The following is a 17,530-nucleotide window of genomic DNA, read 5'->3' as shown; positions in this document are numbered from 1 at the left end:
CATTGCCTACTATCTCTTGTCACAGCTACTGGAAGTAATTCTGTGGTGTGAGTCAGGAGAAAAATCAGTGTTCCATAAATAAGATATGGAATAAATAAAGCAGACGAAGTCCACACCCCAACTGTTCAAAATTCATAAACAGTATGCACATGATTGAGAATTTGATTAACCCAAACCAACAACATCTGATTTGTGGACGTCAGCGAGCAACTGAATTTTGTTATTTTTATTCTGTAAATTAAAGAGACCAAATTTTGCAACATGATGTAATTATAGTCACATGTACGTTTGCATAATTGCGCAATTCTTTGACTGTTTCAAACTTTATGTTAATGTGAATTACATGCATTGTTTTATTTGTATCGTCCAGCACCTGACACCACGATGATTTTCAATAAATCCTTTATCTAATCAATTGTCTAATAATCTGGCCACACTCCACAGATTCCCTCGCCCATGGCTGGGAGTGTTGCGAACAATTATTAGCTTTCCTTGGCAGAGATCAGCTCTGAATAGGGATTAAACTTGGGACCTGTTGGTATCTACGTGCTCAGAATAGTGCTGAAAACAATCAAGAAAACTGCTCTCAAACTCTTAATTTAAAGCAGCCTCTGGTTCTATTTCCCTGCCCGATTCAATTTTCAGTTACACTGCAACCTCACTTGCCACACTTGACGTAAATGCATTGTAGTCATATAGTTAGGGAGTACCAGAGGCCACTGATTACTCATATTACACATCCTCTGGGCATTTACATTGCAACGCGTATGACATGACATCAGGCAATGCTACCAACAAAATTATTCCTCATGTAGTGCAGCTTGGTTCAGCAAATAAGTGCTTCTGCATGGTTTGCCTTCAGCAGAAGGCTGCAACTTTAAAGGATATGAAAACCAAGATGCAACAGTGCTGTAGACATGCATACACGGAACAGTATCAAGACAAAAGCTGCTGTCACTCAGAGACTGCCTTTGTTGACTCCTAGAATCATACAGCACAGAAACAGACCCTTCAGTCCACCTCATCCTTGCGGATAGTCTGAGCTAATTCCGTTTGCCAGCACTTAGCCCATATCCCTCTAAACCCTTCCTATTCAGATACCCATCCAGACACCTTTTAACTGTTGTAATTGTACCAGCCTCCACCACTTTCTCTGGCAGCTTGTCCCATACACGCACCACCCTCTGTTTGAAAAAGGTCATTTTAAAATCCTTTCCCTCTCCCCTTCAACCTATGGCCTCTAATTTTGGACTCCCCCATCCTGGGGAAAAGACCTTGTCTATTTACCCTATCCATGCCCGTCATGATTTATAAACCTCCATAAGGTCACCCCTCAGCCTTCGGCACTCCAGTGAAAACAGTCCCAGCCTGTTCAGCCTCTCCCTGTTGTTCAAACCCTCCAACCCTGGCAACATCCTTGCAAATGTTTTCTTCATCCTTTCAAGTTTCACAACATCTCAAGTCCTAGACGAAAGGGGAACATCGTCAATTCCCCAGAGACTCAGTTGGTTAAAGCACTTCACATTTTATTCCCCACTTCCATTTCTCTACCATTGGTGGCCACATCCCCAGCTTTTTAGATTACTTACAGTGTGGAAACAGGCCCTTCGGCCCAACAAGTCCACACCGACCCGCCGAAGCGCACCCACCCAGACCCATTCCCCTACATTTACCCCTGCACCTAACACTTACAGGCAATTTAGTATGGCCAATTCACCTAACCTGCACATTTTTGCACTGTGGGAGGAAACCGGAGCACCCGGAGGAAACCCACGCAGACACGGGGAGAATGTGCAAACTCCACGCAGTCGGTCTCCTGAGGCGGGAATTGAACCCGGGTCTCTGGCGCTGTGAGGCAGCAGTGCTAACCACTGTGCCACCGTGCCGCCCACGGTCCCAGCTCAGGGACCAAACCTTTTCTTCTTTCTGCCTCATCTTCCTCTTGTAAGGCACACCTTCCTACCTCTTTTACCAGGCTGTCTTGACATATCTTTACATTTCTGAGTGAACGTTGCCTGATTACAATGCAGCAAAGTCCCTCAGGATTTGCTCTTCCTAGATTAAAAATGCAATATGCATGCAGGCTGCTGTTGAGTGGTTGGTGCTCATAGACTAAGGAAGGCTGCAGGTTCAATATTGATCTGAGCTTTAATAGTTGATTATAGCTCCAATCATGAGAATGTGGGAACATCAAGAATAGGAGCAGGAATAGGTCATTCAGCCCCTTGAACCTAGTATTCCAGAATATTAGGGTTGATCACTGACCTCAAGGTGACTTCCCTGCATTATCCCCATATCTCCAGTGCGCCTTCTCATTTGTTTTTTGCCTTGAAAATATATCAGTGACCAAGGTTCTCAGATATCTGCGACAGAGAATTCCCAAAGACTTACCACCCTCAGAGTGAAGAAATTCCTCCTCCTTATTTATGTGCCCAATCACCTATCCCTTCTTCTGAAACTCTACACTCACCAACCAGGGGAAATATCATATCCTTGTCCACCATGTCACGTCCTGTGTGTTTCTTCAATCTCTCCCCAGAAGACTGTCCCTCTATTCCCCAAGGTAATTTCTGTTGCATTCCCTCAAGGTCAAGTCTACCCTTCTTTGGAAGGGACTCTTGTGCTGCAGTGCTAGTGTCCCCCCATCTGAAACAGGAACCTGGGTTCAAGCCCTACCTGCTATCAAGGTGTGTCATAACATCTCTGAACATGTTAATTAGGAAATTTCAATCCTTCCTTAAATAAGGAAGTGCATTCCCACCAAGGCTTTATACAACTGTAACAAGACATCAGTTCTGAGGAAGAGTCAACTCTGACTTCTAGATATAGGTTTGCTTGTTGAGCTGGAAAGGTTGTTTTCAGATGTTTCGTCACCATACTAGGTAACATCTTCAGTGAGCCTCCGGATGAAGCACTGGTGGTGTAGCTGGCTTTATATTAATGTATTTAAGTTTCCTTGGGTTGTTCCATTTCTTGTGGTGAGGTCATTTCCTATGGTGATGTCATTTTGTGATTTCTCTCCACAGATGCTACCAGATCTGCTGAGATTTTCCAGTGATGTCTGTTCTGTAGCAAAACACCTTTCCTCCTGTGACAATATGCCATCCTCATTGCTTGATGCATCTGCATTAAGCTTTCAGTGACTCATGAGCAAAGGCAATGCAGGTCCCTCTGGACCCCGATACTTCCAAACCTTTCACTGTTCAATAAACACTGTTTTTTTTTGGTTTTTGATTACTAAAGAACATAACTTCACTCTCACTTACATTATATTCCATCTGCTGTGTTCTAGCCCATTTGAGTAGCCTGTTCAAACTCTCTTGAAGCCTTGTTGTGCCCTCCTTCGAACCTGAATTCCCACCTAGTCTTGTGTCAATATCAAAATTAAAATATTCCCTCTGCTTTTCTGCTGCCTACCATGTTATGATTATGTCAACTGAGTCATTAAATTTAAGGATAAACTGGTGGGAAGGTATTGATTAATGAACTATCTTGAGCACATATAAAGAGGGACTGCTATAGGGCATTGTTTGCCTTGGGAATAGCATTTTAGTTTAGTTTGCATTGAAATGCCTGCTTCTGTTACAATGCTGCTGTAAGGAGCAGTTGAGTTCAGCTGAAAGAGTGTAAAGGGAGATTACTGGTAGAAGGCAGGGATATCTAACGCTGCATTCTCTAAATGACCAATCAAGAAGGGTATTCACATCTAGTTCCAGAGTTCTCATCCAGCCAGCTGTCCATTTATTGTTTCTGGGTGAATATAAGATTGGGAGGAGGCCATTCAGCCCTGACCCTGTTCTTTCTTTCAGTAAGATTATAGAATCCCTGCAGTGTGGAAGCAGGCCCTTTGGCCCAAGTCCACACCAACCCTCCAAAGAGTAACCCACCCAGACCCATTCCCCGACTTAACGCAACTGACTTACACATCGTGGGCAATTTAGCATGGCTGATTCACCTAACCTGCACATCTTTGGATTGTGGGAGGAAACCAGAGCACCCAGAGGAAACCCACGCACACACGGGGAGAATGTGCAAACTCCACACAGACGGTTGACTGAGTTTGGAAACTAATCATTCCTGGAAATAAAAAGTCTGGACCTCCTGTTGAAGTATATGAGATAGGTTCGACCAGTATATGTTGTTCAGTAACTTTACTGGCTCTCCTTTTTGGAGACTTTGATTGTGTCATCTTGTGAGACGATGTAATCATCCCATTTAGACATGTTTTGACATTCGAATGAGGCAGGTGTGACTTGAAACAGGATCTTCTGGCCCAGAGTTAAGGACACTACTGCTGCATCACAGGGCTCCTTTCAGATCAGAAAGCCCAAAGAAATTGGATCAGGAGTCGGCCATTCGGCCCCTCCACCATCCAATAGGATCAAGGCTGATCTGGCATTCCTCACATCCGCATCCCTGCCCTTTCCCTTTAACCCTGGATCCTGTTACTGATCAAGAATCTATCCATCTCAGCCTTAAGTATACACAACGACTCTGCCCCTTCCCCAGTAGTGAATCTGTGGAATTCTTTACCACAAAGGGCTGTCGAGGCTGGGTCGTTAATTGTATTGAAGTTTTTTTTAGATTAGATTACAGTGTGGAAACAGGCCCTTCGGCCCAACAAGTGCACACCGACCCGCCGAAGCGAAACCCACCCATAGCCCTACCCCTACATTTACCCCTTACCTAATACTACAGGCAATTTAGTATGACCAATTCACCTGACCCTGCACATCTTTGGATGGTGGGAGGAAACCGGAGCACCCGGAGGAAACCCACGCAGACACGGGGAGAACGTGCAAACTCCACACAGTCAGTCGCCTGAGGTGGGAATTGAACCCGGGTCTCTGGCGCTGTAAGGCAGCAGTGCTAACCACTGTGCCACCGTGCCGCCCACAAAGGTTGAGATAGACAGATTTTTAATCAGTAAAGGGATCAAGGTTTATGGGGAAAAGGCGGGAATGTGGAGTAAGGGTTATCAGATCAGTCATGATCTCATTGAATGGTAGCGCAGACTTGACAGGGTGAACACTCCTATATACTGTGTTATAAGTAAAATATTCCCCACATTTCTTTAATTTTGGTTCTTCTGTTTTTCGTACAAGCTTGAATTAGAATGTTTCGTATGTTTTAAACAATACTGATTAACAGCATGTACCTGATAATAGCTCACTTCTCCGAGGTGCGCTGGTTCCAACTTTCTAGCAGAGACCCATCACATGACTATTTCGATCACAGCTACATCACAGCATAACCCAGGAATTCATTCACATTTACATGAAGCCATTCTAGGAAAGGTTGAAATGGATGTGGGCCAAGTTCAGGGAAATGGGGTTAGTGCGGGCGGACAGTTTGGTCAGATGGGCCGAAGGGCCTGTCTCTGTGCTGTAGGGGCCCTATGACTCTATTCCTGCACAGATCCATGGAATAAAATGTCAGTCGATGGATCAGTCAGCGTCACAGTAATTGGGTCCTCGAGAGGGATGGGATGTGAGGATGCTTCCCACAGAGCTGCCAGTGAGTGTGTGAAACCTCTGCAGAGATTTATCTTTGTTGTAAAGCTGGGTGTATGTCACAACTGCCTGGACAGTTGCCTCATGCACAGTGTTCAGACACCCTGAATGTCTGGGGCTGATGGAGGAAGTGGGGAAATCCATAATGACTGCCACAAGCCACTGAATGTTTCTCTCGCCTTTATAATGTGTGTCCTGAAAGATTTCAAAGCACACAGATGCTGACTGCTGTGAATTAAATTATCAGGCGTTCATGATGTTTTGTTCTTAGCCAGGTACACTGCTGGCTGCAGAGTATGCGAAGCTGCATAAAAAAGGAAGATTATATTACAACCTAATTATGATAATGGCAGCTTTCAGAACAATCTGGAAGGATTGCGTCTGCTATGTCGATGATGCGCCAGCTTTGCGAATGCCTAAGGATGACAAGGCTGGCTTTTCAGCCCATTTGGTCTTATCCTGCTATCCTTGCTTCCTCCCAGTCAAGCTGATCAGGCACCTACAATAAAGCATCTCTGGCAACGCAGTACTCCTGCAACACCGCAACGAAATCTGAGCCTAGATGATAAAGCAAACCTTTTAACAAGTTGGTGAAAATTGAGCCAAAGACAACCTTAGGAACATAGGAAGGTTTTAAGAGGACCTGGGGAGAGCAGAATTGCATGAGCTCTGTGAGACAAAATGCCCACATGATTTGATTTCAGGTTTCTTGGCATTTTCCTGCCGTGTGGATTCCGGGCACACAGCGGACCCTTCAATATAAACTGACCCATGATGGCAGTGGACAGAACTTGCCGTTCTTAAAGAATCCAACAGCACTCAGGGTGATGACACTTACTGTCCATTTAAACCTGATAGAAAACCTGCTTTTTCCACAGTGCCTCAGTACCTCACAAAGTGCCGTCAAAATCCAGTCGCTGCTGCAGTATTGGAAAAGGCAGCACAGCAAGATCCCACAGCAGCAATTTGGTAGTGTTCAGTCTGTTTTTGTTGAGGGGTAAATGTTGGCCAGTATAGTGGGGTGGGGAAGGAGGAGTGTAGTGAGGTGAACACCGTTTCCCTCCACCTTGTTCGAAGGGAGCTTTCAAGCCTATGTGAGGGGAGAGTAGATGAGTTGGAGCAGGGAGGTGCTGGCAGGTCAGAGGGTCTCCTCGTCGGGCTATTCCTGGGCTTGGCCAAAGTAGCCAGTGGCCAGTTCTGAAGGAGGGTTACCAGACCCAAAACATAGGCTCTGCTTTCACTTCACAGATACTGCCAGACTGCTGAGTTTCTCCAGCAATGGATTTTCATTCTGTAGTTACTAACAGTTCCAGGCAGTAGACTGCAGAAGGTGTCATTGTGCCCCTCTTTCCTGGTTATGTCTGTGCTCGGATCTTCATCAACAGCCAGTATGCGTTTTCCATTGGGATGATTGAGGTCTATAGAGACTAGTCGGTATCATAGAGGCGGGGGGCCCATCCCAGTCAATGTTATTCTGACAGGTTTAATTGGAAGCACTAGCTTTCGGAGCGCCGCTCCTTCATCAGGATGAAGGAGTGATGCTCCGAAAGCTAGTGCTTCCAATTAAACCTGTTGGACTATAACCTGGTGTTGTGTGATTTATAACTTTATACACCCCAGTCCAACATCGGTATCTCCAAATCATGAACGTTATTCTGGTTTGATTAATTTTATAAATTGCCTTTGAGCCCTTAGTGGTGTATTTTTGTTACAGGGCCCGATTAGGGGCTGTTTAATCTGATTTAAGTTTTCTTCCGTTGAGTAGAAAGTATTGCAGCCCATCAGCCTATTCATCATCTTACGAATCTTGCCTTTACTTCACATCAAGGGGAGAACGTGAAGATTTGGAATGTTGATGAAAATTGTAATTCAATGTAACCATGTAATAATAACTGTGTGAAATGGCCAGCAAAGAAAATATTTTCAGTTTGTTTTTGTTTTATCATCTCTCCCCATTCAGCTCGTCCTTTTTTTTAAGGTTTTAAGTTCAAATCAACCATTTCCAAATTAGTGTCAAGTGAATGAAGAGCATAAAAGCCCACATAACAAGCAGAACAACTCCCCGAGGAAGAGTGAATACCGAGGTTCATCTACCTGTTGAGAGGTCTTCATAATGCATTTATCCTTGTGGGTTGTTACAAGTTGCATTTCTTTTTTAACCTGAAATAAAGACCCTGTAATAATCTCTGACTATCTGTGTTACCACAAGCACCAGGAGATCCCAATGTGAAGAGATTGTGTTAATAGCAAGTTAATACCTAGGCCATCAGTGTGTGTCGACACAATAAAGATAATGATCTCATAGAAAAGCAATCAGGCTTTTGATTACGGAGCAGCATTCCTCACACTGGGCTGATTTTGATCTCACTCACAAAGCCGAAGGATATGGCAAATGGATTGGTGTGGATAGCAGGGGTAGTAGACAACAATAGTACGTAACAGAAAAATAGATTATGAGTCAGCCCAATCCACATTTTTATAAAGTTAAATTCACACAACACCAGGTTATAGTGCAACAGGTTTATTTGGAAGCACTAACTTTTGGAGCGCTGCTCCTCCATCAGGTGGTTGTGTTTATATTTTATAAAACTCACAAATTGTATGCAAATAACTGAAACCTCTGTGAACTTAACCTGGTGACATAGGAACTGCGTACCTTAATGTAAATTGGGGAGCTTTCAATTCTATGATTGAATCAAGGACAAGGTGGGAATTATTTATATGCTGAAATTATTGTAATTATGTAATTCATTTATTATTGTCTGATTTGTAGCCATACAATGGTATAAGAATCATTTAATATTTTATTGTGATCAGAATTTGGCACCTGCCACCACGATGATTATTCAAAATGCCAATCATCCAATCTCACATTACTCCGCCTCATCCCATTCCATTCCACCCCTCATCCCATCCCACCTCATCCTAATCCACCCCACACCATACCAGTCCATCCCATCCCACCTCATCCCACCCAATCTCATCCTATCCCACACACTCCACTCTATTCCATCCAAACCCCATTCCATACCTATCCCATCCAATCCCATCATTATGTACTCCAACCCACATCTCCCCACCCCATCTCACCTCATCTCATCCAATGTCACTCCATCCCCTACCCATTGGGAGACCAAAGCTTGGGATGTAGGTAACTAATGTCCTCACCCTGGTTAGGGCAGCACCGTGGCTCAGTGGTTAGTACTGCTACCTCATAGTGCCAGGATCTGGGTTCAATTCCATCCTCGGGCAACTGACTGTGTGCAGTTTGCACATTCTCCCTGTGTCTGTGTGGATTTCCTCCCACTGTCCGAAGATGTGTAGGTTAGGTGGATTGGTCATGCTAAAATTGCCCATAGGATCCAGGGGTGTGCAGATTAAGTGGGTTAGCTATGGGGAATGTGGAATTGCAGACACAGGGAGTGGGTGGGATTCTCTTCTAGGATTGATGTTGACTTGATGGGCCAATTGGCCTGCTTCCACTCTGTAGAGATTCTATGGTTCCAGTCCTAATTGCAGGAACAAGTAATAAAGGCAACGCTCAGCAAGTCTGAACATGTCTGATGCTCTAGGAGATTCCACATTGCAGATTATGTTATATAGAGTGCCTGCTAATGTGTGGCTCTAATAACACTGAAGAACTGGGGCCATTGATGGATTTGAAAAGAATGATGAGAATTATTCGTCACTCCTCGGATACTGGAGTAGTCCAGGCCAAAGTGCAGCGAGACCTGGATATTATCCACGATTGGAGTGACAAGTAACATTCGCGCAACTCAAGACCATCTCTGACAAGAGAGTGTCTAGCAGTCACCTGTGGAATTCAATGACATCACTGAATCCCCCGCAATCAGCACCTTAGGGATTATCATTGATCAGAGACTGAGTGGGATATGCCAAATAAACACAGTGATCACAAGGGCAGGCCAGAGGCTAGGAACCTTGCAATGAGTAGCTCACCTCTTGTCTCCCTAAAGCCTGTCCACCATCTACAAGGCAGACGTGTGTTGGAATGCTTCCAACTTGCCTGGATATGTGCAGCATGTGGTGCTGGAAAAGCACAGCAGGTCAGGCAATATCCGAGGAACAGGAAAATTAATTTTTCAGGCAAAAGCCTTTCATCTGCAGTCCTCACTTTTGCCTGAGCATAGAAGATAGAAAAATACAGCACAGAATAGGCCTTTTGGCGCATGATGTTGTGCCGAGGATTAATCCTAATGTAAAATAAAATAACTTAATCTATGCACCCCTCAATTCACTACTGTCCATGTGCATGTCCAGCAGTCGCATAAATATCCCTAATGACTCTGCTTCCACCAACACCGCTGGCAACGCATTCCATGCATTCACAACACTCTGTGTAAAGAACCTACCTCTGAATCCCCTCTATACCTTTCTCCTAATATCTTAAATCTGTGACCCCTCGTGCCAGTCAATCCTGCTCTGGGGAATAATCTCTGGCTATTGACTCTATCCAAGCCTCTCATTACCTTGTATACCTCGATCAGGTCACCTCTGTTCTTCCTTCTCTCCAGAGAGAAAGGTCCGAGCTTTGTCAACCTTTCTTCATAAGACAAGCCCTCCAGTCCAGGAAGCATCCTGGTAAACCTTCTTTGCACCCTCTCCAAAGCCTCTGTATCTTTCCTCTAGTAGGGCGACCAGAACTGGACACAATATTCCAAGTGCGGTCTCACCAGGGACTTGTAGAACTGTAGAAAAACCTCACGGCTCTTAAACTCGATCCCCCAGTTAATGAAAGCCAAAACACCATATGCTTTCTTAACAACCCTATCCACTTGGTGGCAACTTTGAGGGATCTATGTACTTGCAAACCCAGATCCCTCTGTTCCTCCACACTGCCAAGAATCTTGTCTTTAATCCTATATTCAGCATTCGAGTTTGCATTTATCCAGGTTGAACTCCATCTGCCATTTCTCAGCCTAGCTCTGCATCCTGTCTATGTCGCGCTGCAGCCTGCAATAGCCCTCGATACTATCAAGGGTACCTCCAACCTTTGTGTCATCTGCAAATTTACTAACCTACCCCTCAACCTCCTCATCCAAATTATTTATAAAAACTACAAAGAGCAGAGGCCCAAGAACAGAGCCCTGCGGGGCACCACTCAACACTGTCCTCCAGGCAGAATACTTTCCATCTACAACCGCTCTCTGTCTTCTATCAGCCAACCAATTCTGAATCCAGATAGCCAAATCTCTCTGTATCCCTCCTGACTTTATGAATGAGCCTACCATGGGGAACCCTATCAAATGCCTTGCTGAAGTCCATATACACTACATCCACTGCTCAACCATCATTGACCTGTCTTGACACCTTTCAAAGAACTCAATAAGATTTGTGAGGCATGACCTGCCCCTCACAAAGCCATGCTGACTGCCTTTAATCACGCTATGCTTTTCCAAATAGTCATAAATCCTATCCCTCAGAATTCTTTCCAAAACCTTACTGACCACCGATGTAAGACTGACTGGTCTGTAGTTGCCAGGGCTAAAAGAGGAACAACATTCACCTCCTTCCAATCCTCTGGTACGACTCCCGTGGAGAGTGAGGAAGCAAAGACCTTCACCAGCGGCTTAGCAACCTCCTTTCTCATTTCCCGGAGCAGCCTAGGATAAATCTGGTCTGGCCATGGGGACTTATCAATCTTAATGTTTTCCAAAGTTTCCAGCCCAACAACGTCATCAACCTCAATTTGTTCAAGCCTGTTTCCTGGCTCCTCAAAGTTCTCATTCACGACATGGTCTCATTTCTCCGTGATAACCGAAGCAAGAAACTCATTTAGGGCTTCCCCTATCCGCTCAGACTCCATGCACAAGTTCCCTTCGCTATCCCTGATCAGCCCTACCTTCTCCCTGATCATTCTGTTGTTCCTCACATATGAGTAAAATGCCTTTGGGTTCTCCCTAATCCTTCCTGCCAAGCCTTTCTCGTGCCCCCTCCTTGCTTTCCTCAGTTTATTTCCAAGCTCCTTTCTAGCAAGCCTGTAATCCTGCTGTGGTTCTGTTCGCCGAACTGGAAGTTTTTGTTGCAAACATTTCGTCCCCTGTCTAGGTGACATCCTCAGTGCTTGGGACCCTCCTGTGAAGCGCTTCTGTGGTGTTTCCTCCAGCATTTATAGTGGCCTGTCCCTGCCGCTTCCGGTTGTCAGTTTCAGCTGTCCGCTGTAGTGGCCGGTATATTGGGTCCAGGTCGATGTGTTTGTTGATGGAGTTTGTGGATGAGTGCCATGCTTCTAGGAATTCCCTGGCTGTTCTTTGTTTGGCTTGCCCTATAATGAAGAGAAAATGAGGTCTGCAGATGCTGGAGATCAGAGATGGAAATGTGTTGCTGGAGAAGCGCAGCAGGTCAGGCAGCATCTAGGGAACAGGAGAATCGACGTTTCGGACATTAGTCCTTCTTCAGGAATGAGGAAAGTTTGTCCAGCAGGCTAAGATAAAAGATAGGGAGGAGGGACTTGGGGGAGGGGCGTCGGAAATGTGATAGGTGGAAAAAGGTCAAGTGAGGGTGATAGGACAGATTGGGGTGGGGGCGGAGAGGTCGGGAAGAAGATTGCAGGTTAGGGAGGCGGTGCTGAATTTGATGGATTTGACTGAGACAGGCTGGGGGGAGGGGGGGAAATGAGGAAACTGGTGAAATCCGAGTTCATCCCTTGTGGTTGGAGGGTTCCTAGCCGGAAGATGAGGCGTTCTTCCTCCAACCGTCGTTTCGCTGTGGTCTGGCCCTATAATGGTAGTGTTGTCCCAGTCAAATTCATGTTGCTTGTCGTCTGTGTGTGTGGCTACTAGGGATAGCTGATCGTGTCATTTCGTGGCTAGTTGATGTTCGTGGATGCGGATCGTTAGCTGTCTTCCTGTTTGTCCTATATAGTGTTTTGTACAGTCCTTGCATGTGATTTTGTACACTACATTAGTTTTGCTCATGCTGGGTATCGGGTCCTTCGTTCTGGTGAGTTGTTGTCTGAGTGTGGCTGTTGGTTTGTGTGCTGTTATAAGTCCTAGTGGTCGCAGTAGTCTGGCTGTCATTTCAGAGATGTTCTTGATGTATCACCGTGAGATCTGACACCTTCCTGGCTCATTGCCGAGCACCAAATCCAAAATGGCCTCTCCTCTTGTCAACCTGTCTACATACTGAGTAAGGAAACCCTCCTGAACACACCTGACAAAACGGCTCCATCCAAACTATCTGCATTAAGGAGGTTCCGGTCGATATTGGGAAAGTTGAAGTCACCCATAACAACAACCCTGTTACGCCTGCATTTTTCCAAAATCTGCTGGCCTATGAGATCTTCAATCTCCCTACTGTTATTAGGGGGTCAGTAGATACCCCCCAATGCGGTGGCTGTTCCCTTGCTGTTCCTAACTCCCACCCACACTGACTCAGTAGGCAAACCTCCCTCAACAACCTTCGTTTCTGTAGCTGTGATGCATTCTCTGATTAGCAGTGCTACACTCCCTCCTGTTTTTCCACCCTCCCTGTTCTTTTTAAACGTTCTAAACCCTGGAACATCTAGCAAGCATTCCTGCCCGCGTGAAACTCCTGTCTCGGTTATGGCCACAACATCGTAGCCCCAAGTACTGATCCATGCTCTAAGTCCATCGCTCTTATTTCTGGCACTCCTTGCGTTAAAGTGGACACACTTTAACCGATCCCTTTGTTTCATCATGTGAGAAACCTTTCCGATAGATTCACTACATCCTGTCACTGTCCCATCTACAACTGTCCCCCTCTCAGATATGTAGCTCTGATTCCCACCCCCCTGCCAAACTAGTTTTAACCTTCCTGAACCACATGAGCAAATCTCCCACTTTTGTGCCCCTCCAGTTCAGGTGCAACCCGTCCTTCATGTACAAGTCCGACCTTCCCCAGAAGGTATCCCAATGGTCTCGGTATCTGAAGCCCTTCCTCCTGCAGCCACATGTTAAGCTACATTTACTGACTGTTCCTCACCTCACTATCTCGTGGCACCGGTAGCAAACCTGAGATCACTACTCTACTCATCCTGCTCTTCAGCTTCCAACCTAACCTCTCTGTAGTCACTTTTCAGATCCTCAATCCCTTTCCAGGCTATATCATTCGTGCCAATATGTACCACGATTTCTGGCTGCTCCCCCTCCCCCTTCAAAATCCTGTAAACCTGATCGGTAACAGCCCAGACCCTGGCACCAGGGAGGCAACATACCTTCCCGGAGTCCCGTTCTTGACCACAAAATCTCCTGTCAATCCGGCTAACTATTGAGCCTCCAACTACTAGCACTTTTCTAATCTCCCCCCTTCCCTTCTGAGCCACAGTGCCAGGCTCAGTGCCAGAGACCTGACAACTATGGCTTCCCCCTGGTATGATGAGTGCAGCTCCAAATAACACTCAAGGAGTTTGACACCATCCAAGACAAAGTAGCCCTCCATCACTGACACTCAGTAGCAGCAGTGTGTACCATCCACAAGATGCATTGCAGAAATTCACCAAAGATCCTTAGACAGCCCCTTCCAAACCCAAAACCACTTCCATCCAGAAGAACAAGGGCAGCAGATACATGGGAACACTACCCCCTGCAAGTTCCTCTCCAAGTCACTCACAATCCTGACTTGGAAAAATAGCGATGTTCCTTCACTGTCGCTGGGTCAAAATCCTGGAATTCCCTCCCTAAGGGCATTGTGGGTCAACCCACAGCAGGTGGACTGCAGCGGTTCGAGAAGTCAGCTCACCCCCACCTTCTCAAGGGCAACTAGGGATGGGCAATAAACATGGGTACAGCCAGGGATGCCCACGTTCTGGGAATAACTAAAAACAAAATTAAGACCAAGATGGTGTTTCAATGGGAGGTTAGTGAGTCCAGGCATAGTAAGGGAACCAGGCTTGGCCCAAGTGAGGAACAGTGTTCTCTTTAAGCTACATGGACCGTAGCTGCTCAGAGGGAGTGGCTGTGATAATCAGCATGTGGATGCATTGAGTTCCAGTTCTGTAAGTCACTGCCGGATAAAAACATGGAGAGATTTGAAGTGTGGCTGTCACCCCTTTTAAAAGTATCATGCAAGCCCCACAATCCAGCCCAAGTCCAGGAATTCCACAGTCTCGAAGTACTGGAACATTGTGCTTTAGTCTCGGAGATAGTGTGAAAGGTCAGAATTTCAAAGTCTGCTAACTCTGTCTCTCCTCTGAAATCTGGAAACATTCCCAAAGCAAAATTCTTTCCTACAAAATAAAACTGGACACCAGTCAGTCTGGTTTCAATTATCATTTGGAGCCTGTCTTTTTATTTAACAATTAAGATATTTATTAAGATCATAATTGGTTTGAAAGAATGTGCGATCCGTCGGGAGAGTTGGCTGGTGTTTAAGAGACTTCATCTGTGTTAGCTGTGCTTGATTTGCAAGGACTCATGCTAAGTGCTGTGTAGGGAGACAGTACGTTTCATCTCCTTAATTCATGTACACGCAATACGTAGCTGCTTCCAACAAGATTCGGGTTAAACAGTGATGGACCCCTGACCTATCGGAGTATTAACTGATCTGTACCATAAGGTACAGGAACAGAGGTAGACCATTCAGTCTGCTCTGCCATTCAGTGAGAGCATGGCTGATCTGATTATCCTCAACTTCACTTTCCTGCCTTTCCCCCAAGACCCTTGATTCCACTCCTGATTAAACATCTGTCTCAGCCTCGAATATACTTAAAGGCCCAGCCTGTGTGGTAAAGAATTCCACTCATTATCCTCTGAGGGAAGAAGATCTTCCCTATCTCTGTCTTAAATGGACTACTCCATTAAAAAGTACTGTGAGCAGATCTGGGCACCATACCTTAGGAAGGATAGATTGGCCTTGGAATGAGTACAACATAGGTTTACACGAATAGCACCTGGACTCCAAGGGTTAAATTATGAGGAAAGATTATACAAATTAGGCCTGTTTTCTAAAGACGTCAGAAGGTTAAAGGGTTACCTGATCAAAGTCTTCAAGGTATCAACAGGGAAAAGACAGTGTAGCATATATACTATTTCCACTGGTAAGAGTTTCTAGAATTAGGGACATAGTCTGAGAATTAGAGCAAGACCATTCAGGAGAGATGTTAGGAAGCACTTCGACACAGAAAGGGTAGGACACACAAACTCTTTTCCACAAATGGCAGCGGCTGCTGGATCAGTTGTTATTTTTAAATCTGAGAGAGATAAATCTTTGTGAAACAAAGGTATTAAGGGATACCAGATGAAGGCAGATATATGGAGATAGGCCACAGATCAGCCATAATCACATTGAATGGTGGAACAGACTTGAGGGGCTGAATGGCCTCCTCTTCTTCCTATGTTCCTATGACCCCCTTATTGTAAGATGATCTCCTCTGGTCCTACTCTCTCCTGCAAGGAGAAACAACCACTCCGCATCTAGATCGCAGTGGTGCGCTGGAAAAGCACAGCAGGTCAGGCAGCATCCGAGGAGCAGGAAAATCGACATTTCGGGCAAAAGCCCTTCATCAGCAATAGAGGCAGGGTGCCTGCAGGGTGGAGAGATAAATGGGGGAGTGAGGCTGGGAAGAAGGTAGCAAAGAGTATAATAGATGAATGGGGGTGGGGATGGAGGTGATAGGTCAGAGAGGAGGGTGGGGGAAGGTAGCAAAGAGTAGGCTCCCTGCCTCCATTCCTGATGAAGGGCTTTTGCCTGAAACATTGATTGTCCTGCTCCTCGGAACTCAGTGAGCCTCTCCGCATCTCGCCTATCAAGGCCCCTAAGAGTCTTGTGTATTTCAATGAGATTTCCTCTCGTTCTTATATATTCCAATGAGTACAGGCCCAACCCAACCTCCCTTCACCAGACAGTTCCTCCATACCTGGCATCAGCCATATGAACCTTCTCTGGGCTGCCTCCAATGGCACTATATCTTTTTCAAACCTGTTCATTGTGTTGCATCCGTGGTCTGACTAGTGACTGTGTATGATTTTAGCAAGACCTCCCGAATGTTATACGCTTTTCTCTTTGAAACAAAGGCCACTATTCATTTGCCCTCCCTATTACCAGCTGATAGTGTGGCACTGGAAAAGCACAGCAGGTCAGACAGCACGCGAGGAGCAGGAGAATCGATGTTTCGGGCATAAACCCTTCATCAGGGCTGCCTGACCTGCTGTGCTTTTCCAGCACTACACTCTCAACTCTGATCTCCAGCATCTGCAGACCTCACCATCTCCTGGCGGCACAGTGGCACAGTGGTTAGCACTGCTGCCTCACAGCGCCAGAGACCCGGGTTCATTTCCCGCCTCAGGCGACTGACTGTGTGGAGTTTGCACATTCTCCCCGTGTTTGCGTGAGTTTCCTCTGGGTGCTCCGGTTTCCTCCCACAGTCCAAAGATGTGCAGGTTAGGTGAATTGGCCATGCTAAATTGCCCACAGTGTTAGGTGAAGGGGTAAATGTAGGGGAATGGGTCTGGGTGCGTTGCACTTCGATGGGTCGGTGTGGACTTGTTGGGCCGAAGGGCCTGTTTCCACACTGTAAGTAATCTAATCTATTACCAGTTGAGCTTGGATGTTAGCTGCTTGTGTTGGAATAAGAACAGGGAATTCTCCCATTTCCCATTCTGTCACCTTTTTTTTAAAGATTAGATTCCCCTACAGTGCGGAAACCGGCCCTTCGGCCCTACAATCCACACCGACCCTCCGAAGAGTGACCCACCCAGACCCATTACCATACCCTTTATTTACCCATGACTAATGCACCTAACACTACGGGCAATTTAGCATGGCCAGTTCACCTGAACTGCACATGTTTGTGACTGTGAGAGGAGACCGGAGCACCCCCACGCAGACACGGGGAGAATGTGCAAACTTCACACAGACAGTCGCCCGAGGTTGGAATCGAACCTGGGTCAGTGGCGCTGTGAGGCAGCAGTGCTTACCACTGAGCCACTGTGCCACCCCCAATTGCTGAAAGAAAGAAATTCATTAAATTGTTGAATCACAAGAGGAGACCATCAAATGTACATTACGTGTGAGCTCTTTGACAGAGCTTGCTTTGA

At 45.9% G+C, this 17,530-nt stretch overlaps 1 long non-coding RNA gene across 1 annotated transcript in view; it reads left to right on the top strand.

Annotated features, from left to right (window-relative positions):
* The window catches only part of LOC122552593 (uncharacterized), a 70,793-nt gene extending 63,076 nt beyond the window's left edge, over positions 1-7,717 (top strand). The window contains exon 3 of the long non-coding RNA XR_006312424.2: positions 7,474-7,717. This is a non-coding gene — a long non-coding RNA (uncharacterized LOC122552593). The remainder of the gene's footprint in view (positions 1-7,473) is intronic.
* The last annotated feature ends 9,813 nt before the right edge of the window (positions 7,718-17,530 follow it).

The sequence above is a fragment of the Chiloscyllium plagiosum genome, unplaced genomic scaffold (genome assembly GCF_037043375.1).
Source record: "Chiloscyllium plagiosum isolate Xiang-an unplaced genomic scaffold, Cpla_swu_hap1 HiC_scaffold_10, whole genome shotgun sequence".
NCBI classification, from domain to species: domain Eukaryota; kingdom Metazoa; phylum Chordata; class Chondrichthyes; order Orectolobiformes; family Hemiscylliidae; genus Chiloscyllium; species Chiloscyllium plagiosum.
This window is presented reverse-complemented; position numbering and strand designations above follow the sequence as displayed.